Source organism: Euprymna scolopes, chromosome 41 (genome assembly GCF_053919585.1).
Source record: "Euprymna scolopes isolate OS-2025 chromosome 41, ASM5391958v1, whole genome shotgun sequence".
NCBI lineage: Eukaryota > Metazoa > Mollusca > Cephalopoda > Sepiida > Sepiolidae > Euprymna > Euprymna scolopes.
Window position 1 is genome coordinate 37,393,118 of NC_136522.1, and position 18,946 is coordinate 37,412,063.

Consider the following 18,946-nt stretch of genomic DNA (forward strand, 5'->3'; position numbering starts at 1 on the left):
TCTTCAGCAACCAGCATAATGTATTTTAAATAAGTCGGGGTTACGTGACCTCATCACGCCGACCTATATGGATTTAGTAAAACCTCGGTCTTCAGAGGTTCTAATCCAATTTAATTCTGTTAGAGCAAGGAGTCTGCCGCCAAGCGACCAATAAAAACTATCCACCACGGAATATTTATTAATTATATAAAGAATTAATTAAGAAGGGCACTCAGCCTTCATGAGTTAGAATACTCAATTAGGGGGGAAAAATTCCAAAAATAAACAATTCAGAAACCTGGTATACATTAAATCAATGAAATAGGGTGTTAACAATTTTTTTTCTTAAAAAAGAAAACATTTTTTAAAAATCATTTTAGAGCACTTCAGTCACAATTAGAATTTGTTTACACAATGCAAACGCATTACAAGTTATTACATTCATAATTAACTTTTTTTAAAAACAATCTTCTCAAAAGGTCATAAACTTCGAATAGACCCATTTTTCGTAATACAATTCAAAAATTATTCCAAACATTTGGTTCATCATTAATATTAATCTTCCTAAAAGATCATAGAAAATTCATTTTGAATCAATTTACCCTTCACAATGAGATTCAGAGACATCCCAAAACGTTTTCATTTCGTAATAATTATTTTTATTTAATTGATTCATAAAAATCATTTCTTCTTTTAGACCATTATCAAGGTCATTTCGAATTCAGAAACGTTTCACGTAAATTAACTTTATTTTCCAAAGTAATTATTTTATTATTTAAAAGCAACTCTTTTCCTAAACTCACTCACAAGGATTATTTCGAATTAATAAACTCCCGCCACACCTGGGAGTCACATTAGTTAACGACCAGTTCTGTATAGTTAACAGCTCGAAAAAATTAAAGTTTCAATTAAAGAGAGATCTTTCTAGACTGCACAAATCTTTTTTCTTCTTAAGAATTAATTCAATTTTACGTATATACTCCTCAGTCAATATTTCAGGGACCCCTATCATACGGTCCAATTTCAAATAAACCTTCAATTAAAGAATTTGCTTGAATAATTCTTCCTTAAAATCATCTAGAATTCAGGAAAATTTCTTTCGTTAGTCAAATAATATTTCCTTAGAAATTATTAAAAATTCAGAGAATATTTCGAAATGTAATAGCGTAATTTTTCTTTAAAAAAAAACTATGAACATTTCAGAGAACTCTTAAAAAATTAACGTAATCATGTAACAGTTGGCTTTTCCAAACACTCGAAGATTTCAAAAAAGTACTTCAAGTTCTGTTTGAATAATTTTCTCTCTTTTTATTTTTAATAAAAAAAACAATTGAAGACATCATTTAATGTAATTTAAACAAGCATAAATAATTTTGTTCTTTAAACTTGCTAGAAAAATAAAAAAAAACTCCAAGTTAATTCGTTATTATATGCCCTCCTGCAATTAGCCATGGGGGGTTTAGCTATATAATCATTAAAACGCAAGAGTAGAGAAAGAGAATGAGGGGGAAAAGAAGGGGATAGAGACAGAGCGGTGCCATTACACACCCCACCACCCTCATGATATCATTACGTAATAACAAAAAAATCTTCGACAATTTTAAAAGTTACTCTGTCGTCCTTACAGACCCTAACAGGTAAGGGAATGAGAGAGAGAGAGAGAGAGAGAGAGAGAAGAAGAAGAGAGAGAGAGAGAGAGAGAGAGGCAGCTAGCGTTGTTCTCCCACCCATTCCTTAACACCCTCGCAAACACCATGACGAGGTCATCTTCGCTTATCTTTCCCATGTGCGGCCATTGTTTTAAACAAATGAGTGACAGGTAGACATTAAACATTTCTACGAGTTTAAAAAAAAATAAGAAAATAGAAAAACAATCTTATTTTGAACAATTTTGTAAAATACATTCTCACACAAAACTTTCATATTATATAACCCCAATTTTTTTTCTTTTCTTTTTAAACAGACAAAACATCAATAAAAGAAACATTATCAATTCAAAAAAAATGTCCCCTTATGTTTCAGCGTTAATTGTTACCTAACCTGAAAAATAAACACACCAACTGTTCATGGAATAAAATGTAATGTAAAAGTTCTATTTTTTCAAATCTGAATCTAACACTTGCAAAGTCAAAAGAATTTTTTAAAAAGTCCTATATTTTTATAAACCTGAAATAAAGATCAGATAAAAAATGTTAGGTATCCTTTATTTTCTTTCCTTTTTTTTTTCTTTTTTAAATTTATTTTTCGAGCTCCGTGTTTGAAGGATTTTTTTCTTTTTCTTTCATGTAATAACAAGATGCATAGATATACACACATATAGATATATATCTTGAGAGAGACAGAAAGAGAGAAAGCGTGAGAGAGAAGGAGATATTGCATATTCTAGAGACAATTTCTTTTTGTCTCTGTTTTTTTTTTGTGTAGGACACATTTCTTACTTTTTTTTTCGAAGGATTACTTTCAATACTCTTTTTTTTTAAATCGATCTTTTGTAAACTTTTTTTTTTTTTTGTAGGTGCAAGACAATTTTTTTTTTAGGTTCTGAATTTTCTTTTTGAGTGCGTTTTTTTTTTTTTTTTTTTGTGCGCGTGTGTACTGGTCTGCCATTTTTTTTTTTTTTAAATTTTTCCAGAAATAATAGTTTTTTTCCGTTTTTAAAGACCGTGGACCATTTTTTTTATTCGATTCGTCTAGTGGTCATTATTTTTGGTTGTGCCGTGGGTTTAAGGGTCGAAATTATTTCCATGCTGGGAAACAATATATCCTGGTCATAGTGCATCATTTATACCACTATCTGCCGGTCACTGAGGTGTGACCAACAGACGTGTTATAGTAAATGTCTTAAAGCGGTCTCATGAAGATATGAAGATGGGCCAGTCATTAGCGTCTGTGTAGCAAGAAGAAAATCATACCTGAGATGTTGGATCTGGGTGTGGCTCCTTTCTTTTCTCAAGATGATCTCTTCACCCTGGTGGCATTCTGGTGGGAATCTTCATCTCTTTGTCCTCAGGGCCGCGTTTCGACTTCAGACATTTATGAAGGCATTCATGGCAGACACAAGAAAAATGACACGCGACACAATTGTAATATACATAAGGTATAACTAACTATTTTATTTTACATTAGAGATACAATATATATTACAAAAAAAAAAACAATTTACAATTAATTTTTACAATTAAAACTGGATGGTAGGCTTTTCGAAGCTAACTAACCTTCCCTAACTAGTGTTGAGGGAGGGGGTGCCCCCCCCTCATTTACGGAGAAACAGGCTATGCGTCCTCACATCATGGTGGCCATTCAGGAAAGAGACAGAAAGATAGCAAGGGAATTATGGGAAGGGATTTCTTTGTATCTCTACGCTCATGGACAATTTACCACCTGTCCATGCTGCAGAGTGTGTTAGAAACAGTGGCACAAGGAAATAGTGCCACAAGATCATAGATAGGTATCTTCCTTCATTCATAACACATCAAAGGATGATCTATGCATCCTGAAACACAAACAGAACAAATACAGTGTTAGAAATGCAGCACTACTAGACATATCTAGTACATATCTATCTAGTTGGCCTAGAAATAATTTAGAATTTTAGAGATGGGACAAGAGAAAAATTACATAGATGGGTATTTTGAGAAGCTTTTGGATGTGATAAGCAAGAAGATAGAATTTTTGTTTTTCCCCCATAACATTTTTCACAATAAAGGAAACAGCACTGGGTGCACCTGTAGAAAAAGCAGATGGACATCTGTGATGTTGTGTGCTTTTAATTAAAGCAGGCTACAACTAACAACTTTTAGTAAAATGATAAATTTCGGACACAATAAGTAAAAATGCAGACATTGGGAAAATACGAGAAGTCTTCAAGTACATAGATGACAAAAGGAAGTTGGTACAAGGGCAAATCACTCAGAGTAATAAGAGGGAGAATGTAAAATGTGCTGTAAATTTATAGAAAGAAAAGATATAACAAGATGCATAGGGCATAGGGCCAACCACTTCTCTAGACGAATTCATAACTAAAGGATACTCCAACTTAACATCTAAATCTGATCACCATGGACATGAAATATGTGCCTACATCAAAGATGGCTTTCCATGTGGTAGGGATATCTCCAGAGAAAACCCTAATTTACCTTACATGTACTTCCGGGTTGCACTAGCTTACACCACTGCATTTATATTTGCCCTCTATCGCCCCCACAACAGTGGGGTTACTATCTTTAGGAGTATATCTGAGAAAATTGAGCACATCCTGTCTGCTCATCCTTCAGCTAACATTCACATTTTCAGTGACTTCAATGTCCATAACGTGGAATGGCTGACTCACTCAAATAAGACAGATGATGAGGGGAGGTTCTGTCATGATTTTGCCATTGCCTATGACCTCACTCAGATTGTTCACGAACCCACCCGTGTGCCCGATACACCCGGTCAATATGCAAGTCTTCTAGACCTTTTCCTCACAACATCCCCTGAGGTGTGTTCATATTCCGTTCTATCTCCTCTGGGATCCTCTGACCACTCCGTTGTAACAGTTAAGATAAAAATAAAATGTTATCAGTCTTCAGACGTACCTCTCCACCGTACTGTATATCAATACTCTATGGCTGACTGGGACAGCTTCCGTACATTCATATCTGACCTACCTCTGCATTCCATGTTTAAAAAGGATGTTTCCTCTATAGTATCAGACCTGACCGAATGGTTAATTTTAGGCATAGATCGATTCATACCATCCAAAAAATTCCAACAAAAACCTAACAGCTAGCCATGGTTCTCCCCTGAATGTGCTGCTGCCATCACGCACAGTAATCACTTTTTCCATAGCTACCAACGTAATAGATGTACTGAGACTAAAGCTGCTTTCAGGACTGCCAGCAACCACTGTAAAAGAGTAATAAAACATGCAAGAGAGCTATATGCTCAGTCTGTTAAATCCAAAGTAGCTGAGCAACGGCTTGGTTCCTACCAGTTCTGGCAAATAGCAAACAGGATCTTGAACAGAAGCATGCGTTCTATCCCAACTATCACCAATGGACCTGAGGTCATCTCATCAGCATCAGACAAGGCCAGACTATTTGCCAAGAACTTTGCAGCTAATTCTACCCTATGCGACAATGACCATCAACTCCCTGTATTTCCTCCTATAACAGACAACACGCTTTGCAACATACAAATATCTGTGCGTGATGTCGCCAAGCTAATCAAGAACCTTGATTCCAGTAAAGCAACTGGCGCTGACGGCATTCCAGTTATAGTGCTGAAAAAGCTCCAACCAGAACCCCCATACTTACAAAACTGTTTAAGCGTTGCCTTAAGGAGAAGTGCTTTCCAACACCCTGGAAAACCTCATCAGTATGCCTTGTATTTATGGCAACACATCAAAGGCCGTAAATGACAAAGTTCTCTCTAATTCTCTTTCCTCTGATCTTGACCACGTGGTACAATGGGGGAAGAGGTGGCTGGTCACTTTTAATTCATCCAAAACCAAGCTTCTATCTTTACATCATCAACGCTCTGATCCCCATCTGGCATCAATTGAAATGGATGGCTCTCGTCTTGGGGAGGCTCCATGTTTTGACAAGCTTTTGGGTTTGATATTTACTCCCAATCTGAAATGGAACACATACATCAAATCTGTTGCCAGGGACGCTGGGAAAATGGTGGGATCCTTCTACCGCTCGAGAAGATATCTCACTACTGATGCAATCTCTATCTGTATAAAAGCCAAGTACGTCCAAGGATGGAGTACTGCTGCCACATCTGGGCAGGAGCTGCTAAAAAACAGCCTATCCTGCCCTGACAGAGTACAAAATAGACTTTGTGGTTTAGTGGAGGATGCCCTTTTCTCTTCCCTGCAACCTCTCTCCCACAGAAGAGACGTTGCGAGCCTGTCTTTGTTTTATCGTTATTTCCATGGCAGGTGTTCGTCTGAGCTCCAACCCCTCATCCCCCCTTGCCAATCTTTCACGAGAAACCCCTCTGGCTGAAACTACTGTCAATAATTTTCCCCACTCTTTATGTGTGACTAAACCCAAATGTAGATTCTTTGAGCAAAGCTTCTTTCTTAGAACTACACACCAGTGGAACTCTCTGCCGCTTGCCTGTTTCCCACCTGACTACAACTTGGACGTCTTCAAGTCCAACATAAACAAACTCCTGATAAACCGCCCCCTTAAGTAAGACACTCTATCAAAACCCCCAATACTAATGATTACTACAATACTATCTCATTGATTACTGTACACGCAATAACCCTTATCCCTGAGTGGCCTTCGGGCCTTGATAAGTGGTGACCCCCATGTAAAAGAAAAAAAAAAGATACAGTCATCTCCAAAAATAATATAAAGGTGGTGGGATATTCCTGTTTTGGGATCTTGGACACTGATGGAAGAGAAAGGAAAAATCACAAAATTCCTGGCCATCGTCAGAATTCAATGTGCAAGTAGGAATTTGGCACAGGGGAAAGGGGGTTATTTAGTTAAGGGTGATCTTTTCTGATGTCTTTGAGTTCTAAGGAAATCCAAATAAATCAGTATGATGAAAAGGTATATCTTGATAATTAGAAGCCAACCACAAAGATTTAAGTAAATGAGCTTTGATGTATGTCCCCAAAAAATAAAATAGTTGGAAATGAAACAAAGCTCTAATTAGAACAACCATGCGAAAGAAAGGATCAGGACACATTTGGACGAAGAATTGTCGAGTTGATGAAGAGTTAAAATGGGACCTCGGTTTACAACATAAGGATGGTTGGATTGAGCAGCTGAAATGGATCATAGGAGGTACTATCCTACACCCAAAAGGAATATGCCAGGGAGATCGGATGGAGAGTCTGGTCTTAAAAAAATTTAGGGAGTCGGTTTGGAAAAAAGGAGCCGACTAAAGTTTTTTCTTTATGGTGTCTGATCTTTCTTAGCCAAGAGGTTGTAAGAATATAAAGAAAAAATGTACTGGAATTTAAAAATGCGTCCATTTTTTGAAAAATGAGAAGGGAAGAAGTGTTATGTAAAAGGGGACAGACCCCAGTAATATAAGATAGGTTTAAAAATGATATTTGGAAAAGGATAGAATCGAACCCAGTATGCAGGAGTTAAAAGATATTATATTTAGAAATGCAGCAATTGTTCATTCTTATAGAAATGACTAGATATTAAAAATGTTAGTTAAAAGAATGGACAATACAAAGTTGAAAATAATGATTAACAAAATAGGTTAGATTTTGAAATAAATAGGTTATAAATGAAACAATTCATTTAGGAATTTCTTTATTACTAAAACGTGATTAGATAATTTGAACACATGAAGGACCATGCCTCTGACGTCATAAAGAAGGAGGAATTCCAATATATTGAGATGGGTTCGGGTTAGTTACAGTCAGTCTGATACAGTCAGAGAGCGATTTAGTCAGTCGAGTCGGTCAGACTGGGAGCAGAAGCCCCTTGGAGGTGAAGGGAGATGAGACCATGCAATTGTAAAAGCTTGAGTTTCTGATTCATCAATCAACCAGCTGGTAGAATAAAAGGCTCATCATTTATATTTGTAAACTGTTTGTCTTCGTCATCGATTGAAAGGTAAATGTGTTCTTTGTCTATCATCTGTAAATGAACTTTGTATTATGACGTTACTTCCCGGCCGGCCGGCTGTCCCTGTTGGGAAGGGGGTTGCCCCTTCTGGATCACGGCTCTTTCTTATCGTATGAGTGTGCCTATTTACCCATGTTGTCTTCAATCCAAGTTGACACGTGCTGAAAAGGAAGCTCCAGCAAGTCACTCCAATTAAACTGGTGACATCATAAGAAGAAAAAAGACGACTTTTTATAAGTAAAATGTTTAAGTGTATTATAAAAACAAAATAAAACACTAATTGTTACATAAATGTATTTAAATGTATTATTTAAGTGTATTATAAAAACAAAATAAAACCCTAATTGTTACATAAATGTATAACAGTTGAGGGTTGAACACTGCAAAATCTGATTTTCGAAATTTGTTGTCGTGGTAGGAGTTGAGCATGGTTCACTTCTTCTGTCGATACAGAATTCGACACATTCGCCCTCTCATCCAGAAACTTCTCTACTGCTTTACGTGACGTCAGTACTCTTGCGACTGGCGATCTGTCAGCTCGATTTTTTGATTTCAGCAACAGAAAAAGCAAGATTTCCATGACTTCGCAACTTGCCGTATTTATATACCAATTTGCTGGTTAGAAATTGATCTTCCATTCATACGTATCAAGTGTTTGAACTGGTCAATTATCGTTGTCACCCGACATTCGATACCATATTCCTACATATCAAATGTCGACCCATTCAACTTTCCTTTATTGTTTCCTCCATCCTATTTTTAGTGATGAGTTTCTGTTTAAAACTTTGACCTTGTTTTTTTCTGTTTATCTCTTCCTTTCAAAAAAATGTAATTTAAAGCTTTCTTATTTTATGAATTAAGTATCAGTAACCCTAACCCTAACCCTAACCCACCCACCAGCCAGGTTCGATTTCTCATGCTGCACTTCCCTAATATTCAATATCAGACGCTTCACAGTGTTACATCACTTCTGGAGATGGAAAGGGTAAAATTGAAATGGACAGTCCTGTCTTGGTCAATTCATGCAAACGTTCAACTTCAAAGTAAAAAAAAAAAAAAATTAAATGTCTCTTCTCTCCATTTTTGTTGCAAAATTGGAGTTTTAATCACTCCTTCAGTTTCTGTCTTTCTTTGTCATTCTCCCCTTTGGGACTGTGCTGGGTTTCTCTTTACGAATACTTGGTTCCACCTCTGGGCACGCCTGCTCTGTGGCAGTCTTATCAGACTTGTTGGGAAACAACACTCCTTGGCCTCCTTATCTCACTCTTATTAGCCCTTGCTGTCAATCTCCCCTTCCTAGCCAGTAACCTCCCATACCTCCTCAGCACACATCCTGCCGAGACAATCAATACTACAAGCATTGCCGACCAAGTGATAACTTGTCTTGTAGTATCACTTCCTGGCTCCACAATCTCAATTGCATCTAGCCTATCCCTTAATTGATCTAGATTGATTCTCTCAATCGCTATCAACAACTCCAGGATTTTCTCTGTTTCTTTCTGGAAACCTTTTAACTACGGGCTCCCATAACTTGGCCCAAACACTCCCATTTTTCTGTATTAACCTCTTAAACGTCCCCTGTTCCTAAAAGTTCCATTTGATATGGGGGAGGGAGATGGATACTCCAGACGCCATGGGTAAGTCTATAATCATTAAGGGGGGGGTGCTACTCTTAAAGTTTTAGAAGGCTGCCCTCCACATACCCATGGACACTCCAACTCCTGAGTGGCTAATGCCCAGACTCCGTCGGCTACACTGATCACTTGGGGTAACACTGTGCCTGTCAGTACCTCTACTTGGCAATACTTCCTAATTCTCACTTTTTCTCCCTTAAACAACCCTAGGACACACAAATCATGATTTCCCATTACATAAATCTGACCGTGAACATACATGCCTCTAGGGTATCACCCTTACACTTCATTATGTAAGAAGCACAAACTTCGTTCTCGCTAGTTTGCCCTCTCCTTTACTAGAGGGTAGGGGATGGCTAAATTCAACACCTGGTAAATCTCAAGTGCTCCATCCCAATCCAACAATGGTAAGGATGTAACTACCAGTAATTTGCTATCTTCCAGCAACGTGACACACCCCAATGAGTTGTAATACTTCCACAGCCCCTCTGTAGGATCAACCGGCAGCCTCAGATGATGTAATTCTATTGTATTCTTCGTAATACTTCCCTCAGGTGATTAGGGGCCACAATACTCGGGGACGAATGTCCCAGTGACAGTATTGTCCAACTGTGTCCTCACATGCTCTAGCAAGGTTAGTAAAGTTTGGCCATTTGGTGCACCTTGTTTGTAATCATTAATAACTGGATAACCTGTTGTACGACCCCCCCCCAGCTCTCGCAATTCTTTTCTTGTCAACGGCCCCAAGTAGATTCTCCCTATAACTAGGGATCCTCGCTTTCCTCAATACTTCCCATGCTTTTCACCTAATTCTTCCACCTCACTAGTCATGGATCCCTCACTTTTTAGGGACATTCTTTCTCTTTATTTTTTATATATCAGGGCTAGACAAAAAAATAAAAGGGACTGGTAGCTTTTTAGCGTAACAGGGAAACAAAATGAGCAAACACGAGTGAGAATTATAACAATGCAAGGAAGCCAATAAAAGAGGGAGGTGCTCTTACCTTCTGGTCCTCTTGTTCCAACTGGCGCAATGTCTTTGGTGATTCCTTGAATGTTGGGCCAAGAACCGTTATAGTTATCAGAAACTAAAGTCTGTGGTTCCCTTGCCACAACAACACAGACGTAATTATCAGTTCTTGCCTCCTTTCTTCTTTTCTCCTTTTTTCTTTTTCTTCTGACATATACAGGAGAAATTATCTGACTTTTTTTTTTTTCTCTTGCTATGTCTTGGTTCTTTTCAATACGGAGACCGAAATCTCATTGCAGCAACTGCAAGGGTCTACCACGGCATCACTTATGAGGTTTTCACTGCAGGCTTGATCCTTTGGTCATGAGCATCAGTTATGTCATTTCCTCCCATCTGGTTGGCTGTCCCTTTTTGGATCACGGCTCCTTCTTGTCATATGGGTGACTGCAAAACCAGTGCCTACTTGCTCACGTTGTCTTTGATTCAAGTTGACATGCGCTGAAAAGGAAGTCGGGTATTCTCCAGCAAGTCACTCCAATCAAACTGGTGACGTCATAAGAAGAAAAAAAAGACGACTTTTTATAAGTAAAAAGTCTTAAGTGTATTATAAAAGTGTATTATAAAAGCAAAATAAAACACTAATTACTTGTTACATGAATGTATAACAGTTGAGTATCGGACATTGCAAAGTGCGTGTTCGTGGTAGTGTAACGGGACATCTCACGTGCATCACGTTGTAACGGTACGTGAATGTGACACTTTCGCGTCCCGGGCATGCGTCGTCTAGTGGTGGACCCCTCCAGCGTGACCAGACTCGTACTGGTCCCTGAAAAACATACCTCCGCTGCTCAAGGCACGTTAAACGTGCATGACCCCAAGTCCATGTGGCAACATTGTCCTCTTCGGCCGTCACTCTGGTTTTGTGTCTGTGTCTTTGTCGTCTGGCGTCAGGGCATACCTGAAATAAACTGCATCTTCACTTATGCCGACAATCGAAAAACAAAGAAAAAACTCGGAGGTCATTTTCGTTTAAACCAAATAAAATAATTATTTGCAATCATTCTACATTTGTTTAACGTCGTGTTTTCGTTATCCGCGCTTCGTGATGCAGGTTAATTCTCTAGCTAAGAACAAGTTCTTTTCAAGTTAGTCCTTATTGAGATTTCTGCCCCTGCCTCTCACCCCAGGCGGGGCGAGAGCCGATGTGTATGCTTCGCTCGCTAGCCAAAGACTGCCAAAACCCTTCTATATCTTTTTCGAATAGGCGATCGTTGTTTATATCAAAAGCATCTTCCTTCCTTTTCTCCATTATCTTCTATTCCCCCCACTTTCTTCTCTTGTGAATTTCTTTTTCTATCCCTCTATTTTCTTATCCTTTTCCCTTTCTCTATTGTTTTGTGAACATATCTGTCAAACTAGCTTGGTGGTCTCTCAGTTAAAACACCACGGGTCCCCGACTCCGAGCAGACATTTTGGAACCCAATTCTCGAGACTGTCCGAATCAATTACGTTAGTTAAAACTCATTCTCACCAGATTCAACTAGAAAAATAATCTCTTTTTTTTCCGCCATTAAAACAGATATGTCTCCCGAACATCTCATAAACGCCTGTCTTAATCTTTGACACAGTATCAGCACGCCCCCCCCCCCCGGCCATAAGCATTCTTATCTTCACCTAGCGGAACGGGATACCCGGCATCGTCCGGTGTCCCGTCACATCCGCCCTCCCCTTACACCTGTCAATTAGCCATAATTGGCATATACGCGACCTGCATCAGGAGCCGGATCCGAAACTAGTGATTCTACAGTCTAGGTCAATTAACAGCAACTAACAAAAATTGTCCATTCGGCATGCAAAAATGTTCCTGTATCAATGGTCCGGTTGGTAGGCAAAAATGTTCCGCTCTAATGGTTCTGCTTATCCCGGTGTATGAGATTGTATACATGCATATATTTTTTTTTTTTTTCTACTAGTCCTTTTAAGGTGACTAACCCATGTACATGCAAAACAGTTTCTATTTTCTTTTCATTTTTTTTTTCAATATTCGGTCCTTCTCTATGCCTTAATCTATGTGCATGCAACTGAGGAAAGCTAACCATGCTTAGTTCACTATCAAAGGAGGGCTCATACACCCTTTAACTACTTGTTCATTTTCTCTTTCTCATAATTCATAAAACAATCAGAAAAATATTTGCACTTTTTATATTTGTTTTTTTTTTTTCCATTCTTTTTTTTTCTTTTTTTTGTTAATAATGGCTTAGGGATTGACTGTGTGCAACCTTGGGTTTTGTCGATAGTTGCAGCCCATGCACCCTATCCAGGTTTTGGTGGAGGGCACTCATTGGTATCCCTGCCCCGCCCAGGCGCGCTGCCGTCAGTGGTTTACGGTCACCTGATTTCTCCCTACACTTAACATTGGGGAGGTCTCTTCATCATTGACCCCTACTCACATCCTTATCCAGCTATCTGCAAATTAAAAAACACTCTCCAGATTTTTTTTTTCTCACACCTCATTGAACAAATCCTATCCACATATCCATTTTTTCTTTTTTCGTCTTCTTTTTTTCTTTTTTTCTGACACTCCCCTTCCTTTCCCAATCTGGTCCGTCCTCAACTAAACTGTTTCTTTTTTTTTCTTTTTTCCCAGAATTTCCCAAATACAATACAATACAGAATTCCCAATACAATTAATTCTTTCTCCTACGAGATCAACAAAAGTTTCCAGGCACACCAACCAGATACATACTCACACGCACATTTCTAGTGCATCGATCCAACCGACGGCAACAAAATCTTTCATCTCAATTTCTTCCCCATGGTCCCAAATATAAAACAACATAGGCGTGCCAGCTGGGGAGGGTGCATATCGTATCTCTTAAGTACCCCGGTGCAAGGAGACTAAGTTTCCTCCACAGCTAATACGTTTTCTAAACCATACTTACACAACGTTACACTTTCCTGTACAGCTTTCATTAAACTCTACGATACCCAAGCTTTTTTTTTTTTTTTTTTTACCTTCACTTGTCCCATAGGCATTCTCTCACTCGGAACAAGGTACAGCATCTGCCCTAACGCCACACCCAACATGCACTATTCTCATCCAGTGAAGGAGAGATCCTCCCCGACCGAGGCAATCCTGTCCTTCAGTCCCATAATTTGTCCCAGCAGCGCCATTTTGGTCAGAGACCAAGTGCAACAACTGTTTCAACGCTACACTAACAATATTCAATCCCCATCCTGTGAAGGAGAAATCCTTCTTGACTGAGCATTTCTAAATTTCTCTTTTCCAAAACAGAACAATATCAGCACCGTTAGTTTCTTTAAGATATTCTACTCGACAGTTTAAATGATTTAACACTACCATCAATTAGATTATTACTTCTCTCACTCTCACTGGTAACAACAAACGTTTCTAGGCATCCTGTACTCACCCAGCCGTCAGCGAACAATAACTCCATGCCCCCTTTGTGAAGCATTTTCTTTTCCGCCAGGCTCCTGGTCGGCTGGTATACTGCTTCGAATACCAGGTAGGGTACTCAGCCTCGCCCTCCAACGAGGCAGAAAAAAAAAATAAAATTGACGGAGTAATTACCTTCTCCTAGTGTAACACACCTGACAATCACAGGTCCTTTTTCGTGTCCCATCACTGGACTTACGCCATCTTATGCGACCAGTATATTTTCCAATAATCTCACAATATGTTTTCTCGTGTTACCATACCTGACAACAATCACAGGTCCCCTTTTTTTTTCATCACTGGACTTACGCCGTCCCACGCGACCAGCACACTTTCCAACAACCTCACAATATGTTTTCTCGTGCCACATCCTTTGATAATTTTGCAAACCGTGCACTGGGTTTACGTCTTCCAACCACCTGTTCCCTTCGGTACTAAGATGTCTTAAAGCCCATTTTTTTTTTTCATAAGAGCAATGGAGTTCGCCGCCGAGCGACCAATAGAGGCCCTTAAACACAGGACATCCCGCAATCATTAAGTTTTTTTTTTTTTGTCTTCTTAACTACAATAATTATTATTATTTTTTTTCTTTCTTCCTCCCTTTTATTTCTTTATTTATTTATCTATCTAGGTAACCACACATATACACCCGTACACGCGTATACACACGCACACGCCTGCACATACCTACATACTTGGATCAAATCTACTCCTAATCGGCAGTTTAAACACTTAAAACTAAATTTCAATAATGGAATTAATTGTCAAGAAAGACAAGTTTCGTTTTTGTTTTTTGTTTTTTTTTGTTTTTTTTTTATAATTTTTTTTTTCTTTCTATTTTCTTTTCTTTAGTTTTAATAAAATTCTCCCACCCACCGTCTATTTAACGGTCTAAATGTCTCACAACTAATCGGTAAATCATTAATTCTTCTTTAAATTATTTTTACGATAAGCTACTATTCGTTACAAAATTAGAATGGCATCGGTGTACTACCGGTTTCTCTCTCTCTCTCTCTCTCTCTCTTATATCAGTGACAACATATGCGCGACTGTTCTTAATGCCCCAATACAACAACGTATCAACCCGTTTAAACAAATACATATTTCATTTTCACTTTTTTTCTTTGGGGGTGACAAAAAAAAAAAATCAACAATACTTTGCAATATTAAGAAAAAAAAAAATCTTTACAGAATACGTAACCAACGAAAAGCACCCTGACAACAGCGCCTAAAAAAAAAATCTGAGCGAAGCAAATAGGAACCAATAAAAATCTGCCCCTACCTTTCTCGTCTGCTTCCTTTCTTTCCATATCTCCACTTCCCTGTCTCGCTGCACATTTTTTTCTGCATTCTGACGGCTATTTATGCCCTCAAAGTTCAATTTCACTCTTTCTTTTCCCTTCGGTACGTTCAATGTCAGTCTTTCTTTTCTCTTCGATAAGTTTTCTTTTCAATCGTTCTTTTTCTCCTATTTTTTTTTCCTTTTTTTTTCTCTAAACATTTTTCTGTGCTATTTTCCATTTCCTTTATATATATATTTTTTTCAAGAGAACTGAGTTCCAAACGCTTCAAACTGTTTTCGTGGTAACTCGTTCGTGCACATCCCAGATGTGATGGTCCTAAGTCATCGGCACCACGTTGTAATGGGAACGATGTCTCAGGCCTGCGTCGTCTAGTGGTAGACCCCTCCAGCGTGACCAGACTCGCACTGGTCCCCGGAAAACATACCTCCGCTGCTCAAGGCACGTTAAACGTGCATGACCCCAAGTCCGTGTGGCAACATTGTCGTCTTCGGCCGTCACTCTGGTTTTGTGTCTGTGTCTTCGTCGTCTGACGTCAGGGCATACCTGAAATAAACTGCATCTTCACTTATGCCGGCAATCGAAAAACAAAGAAAAAACTCTGAGGTCATTTTCGTTTAAACCAAATAAAATAATTATTTGCAATCATTCTACATTTGTTTAAAGTCATGTTTTCGTTATCCGCGCTTCGTGATGCAGGTTGTATACTTGAGATTTCAGGTTAATTCTCTAGCTAAGAACAAGTTCTTTTTAAGTTAGTCCTTACTGAGATTTCTGCCCCTGCCTCTCACCCCAGGCGGGGCGAGAGCCGATGTGTATGCTTCGCTCGCTAGCCAAAGACTGCCAAAACCCTTCTATATCTTTTTCGAATAGGCGACCGTTGTTTATATCAAAAGCATCTTCCTTCCTTTTCTCCATTATCTTCTATTCCCCCCACTTTCTTCTCTTGTGAATTTCTTTTTCTATCCCTCTATTTTCTTATCCTTTTCCCTTTCTCTATTGTTTTGTGAACATATCTGTCAAACTAGCTTGGTGGTCTCTCAGTTAAAACACCACGGGTCCCCGACTCCGAGCAGACATTTTGGAACCCAATTCTCGAGACTGTCCGAATCAATTACGTTAGTTAAAACTCATTCTCACCAGATCCAACTAGAAAAATAATCTCTTTTTTTTTCCGCCATTAAAACAGATATGTCTCCCGAACATCTCATAAACGCCTGTCTTAATCTTTGACACAGTATCAGCACGCCCCCCCCCCCGGCCATAAGCATTCTTATCTTCACCTAGCGGAACGGGACACCCGGCATCGTCCGGTGTCCCGTCACAGTAGGATTTGGAGGTGCCTCGCTTGTTCTGTTGATACAATGAGTTTCTGTTTAAAACTTTGACCTTTTTCTTCCGTTAATCTCTTACTTTCAAAAAAATGTAATTTAAAGCTCTCATTTATTTTATTAAGTTTCAGTAATTCTAAAACCCACTGGCCAGGTTCGATTTCTTGTGCTGCATTTCCCTAATATTCAACATCAGATGCTTCAGTGTTACAGTATAACTCTCAAGTATTATATGTCTCCACCATCATAAATAAGGTATCCCCTCTGATGAGTTAAAAAACTGTATAAATGTCTCTCTCAGCCCTGTATTATATGATAAAAGAATTATCATCAGTGTCATCATGATGTACCAAGAATATAAATCCCACCCCCACTAATATAAATGTTTCCCCACCCTTTTGTTAAAATGTATCCCGTCATATGTCAACAGAAATATACATATACACGATATATACACATCTGACAACACACAAGATAAACACTCTGAAATACACACACATTGATATATGGTTCTCAATATGAACCGACTACACAACACTACCACCGCTACTAGTTGATGCCGGGAACAATTCTACATTTTCCTACGATATTGAGATTACACCGATCATAGCTGCTCAATAGATACATAGACGTACTATAATCGTTCCGCATTCCTATACATGATTCATAAAGTCTCCCTTCATAGCCTGCCCATTCTGATTGGCTGAACTCTGAACATTCTAATATTCTAGAATCCTATTTTAACATTAACAAACGGTTACTAACATTAAAATATGGCATCGCTATACACAAATTCTGTTGTTAATGTTTGATGCCATTTCTCTGGTGAAATATAATTACTTTTTATATATATATAGTGACACCAAAAAGAAAGTCCACACTTGTCATCTTTTCAAAAACCGAAAATTTAAGCTAAATTGAATGTAACTGTTTAAGCAACCTATATCTCATTTCATTCTATTTTATTATTTTGTAATTTTTTCTGTTTATATTTGACATTTAATTGAAGTATCGTAGTGTTCACATCAATTTAAAAAATTAACTTCAAATTGCAAAGGCAAAAAAGGTTTGCAGCAACAAATGAGCCTAAAACCAGCTTTACATATCCACCATTTTAAGCAACAAAACATCTCTAATCGAAATTGTTGTTCCAGGTTATACAGCATAGCATTTAGTCCATATGCCTCGAAATTTTTTTTTTTTTTTTTTTTTTTTGAGTGATCGTCAGTAGCTCATTCTTTCTGGTTTATCCAATCGAGAAATCGGCTGCAAATTGAAATGTGATGAGAAAATGATACAAATGACTGTGCAAAAGCACCAAAACACTTGAAGTTTTTGTAATGCCCCTAAATTTTGTCATCCTAGAGTTACTTCTTACAGCAAAGACAATGCTATCAAGATCTGCAGCCTCAAAGACAAATTTGAAATGGCTCCCCAAATTCAACAACGATGTAATCCTGTTAAAAAGTGCTCTCTTTCTTTAATTTGCGAGGCTGTGTTGCAAGATGCAAGCCAATGATTTCTGTAAAGAACATTAGAGATGAAAGCAAGTTCAGTACGCAGTACATCCGTCGAATAAAGAATTTAATTCTAGGTGCAGTTTCAACACTGCAAGTTTGTGGAGGTTCAGTTTTGGTGTGGAGCTTTATTAGTGCCAATGGTCCAACGACTATAGTTCACTTAATATGTTGATTGAGACTTTTCTACCCTACTGTGGCTGGAATTTGGATGATAATTAGTGGTGGGATGATTAATCGGAATCGTTAATTGTAAGAATCATGTATTTTGGAAGGAATTGGAATTGGAATCGCATCGTTAAATTAGATTACGATTCTTTCATTATGATTCTCTTATATTTTTAAGTTGAACTTTTTGTTTGAAGTGAGATTAATGCTGTCAAAAATAAAACATTGTAGAACTTTTCATAACATATTTGATTTGTGTTTTTTCTTCTTTCCTAACCAGTTTGACATGCATTTATTTTCTCACTCTCTTTTTTTTTAATTGAGACATTCAACAATTCCTCTTTTTTTTTTTTACTTTAACACTGTTTTCATACTTTTGTAACTTTTTTAATTTGTATTTTTCCCCATGTGTCGGTGTATGTTTTCGTTTACATTTAAGCGATTTTGTGGTCAATTTTTACGAAATGCCCCAGTGTATTATAAACACCCCAACCTCCCCATGTTAAGAACGGTTTTTGGAATAAACACCTCCCCAACCTCGAAAGCCATTCTTAACATGGAGAGGTTGAGTGGGCGTTAATTCTGAAAGCCGTTCTTAACATGGGGAGGTTGGGCTGTTTATAATATGCTGGGGCACATCGTAAAAATTGATCGATTTTGTTTACATTAGGGGTGCAGGGTCAGGGAGTGTGGCCGTAGCCGCCACAACACCCTCTGACTGTCCATCACGTCCCCTAATGTAAACAAAATTTTTGTGAAATATTAAACTGCAGAAGCGCCTGTTAAAACTATACAAGTTTTATAATGAAAAAAGAACGAAAAGCAAAAGTGTTTTTTGTAAACCGCTCATATAAGCTTACTGACAGCATTATTAGCGTCTTAAATTATATGAAAAATGAAAAAAAAAAAAAAACAGCGCTGGTTTTCTGGGGTGCTTAAAACGAATATGAGTTAAATTTGTTTCATGATATGAAGAAATTACTAGGTGACCAGACAGTGT

At 38.1% G+C, this 18,946-nt stretch overlaps 1 protein-coding gene across 14 annotated transcripts in view; it reads left to right on the top strand.

Moving 5' to 3' along the window:
- LOC145266477 (steroid receptor RNA activator 1-like) overlaps positions 1-18,946 on the top strand; it is a 779,488-nt gene that overhangs the window by 264,014 nt on the left and 496,528 nt on the right. Inside the window, exon 1 of one of the 14 annotated variants that reach the window (XM_080122178.1) lies at positions 7,382-7,556. The exons of the other annotated variants lie outside the window; for them this stretch is intronic. The gene's annotated coding sequence lies outside the window, so the exon portion shown is untranslated. Of the gene's footprint in view, positions 1-7,381; positions 7,557-18,946 lie in introns of those variants that run through there. 14 annotated transcript variants of the gene reach the window in all.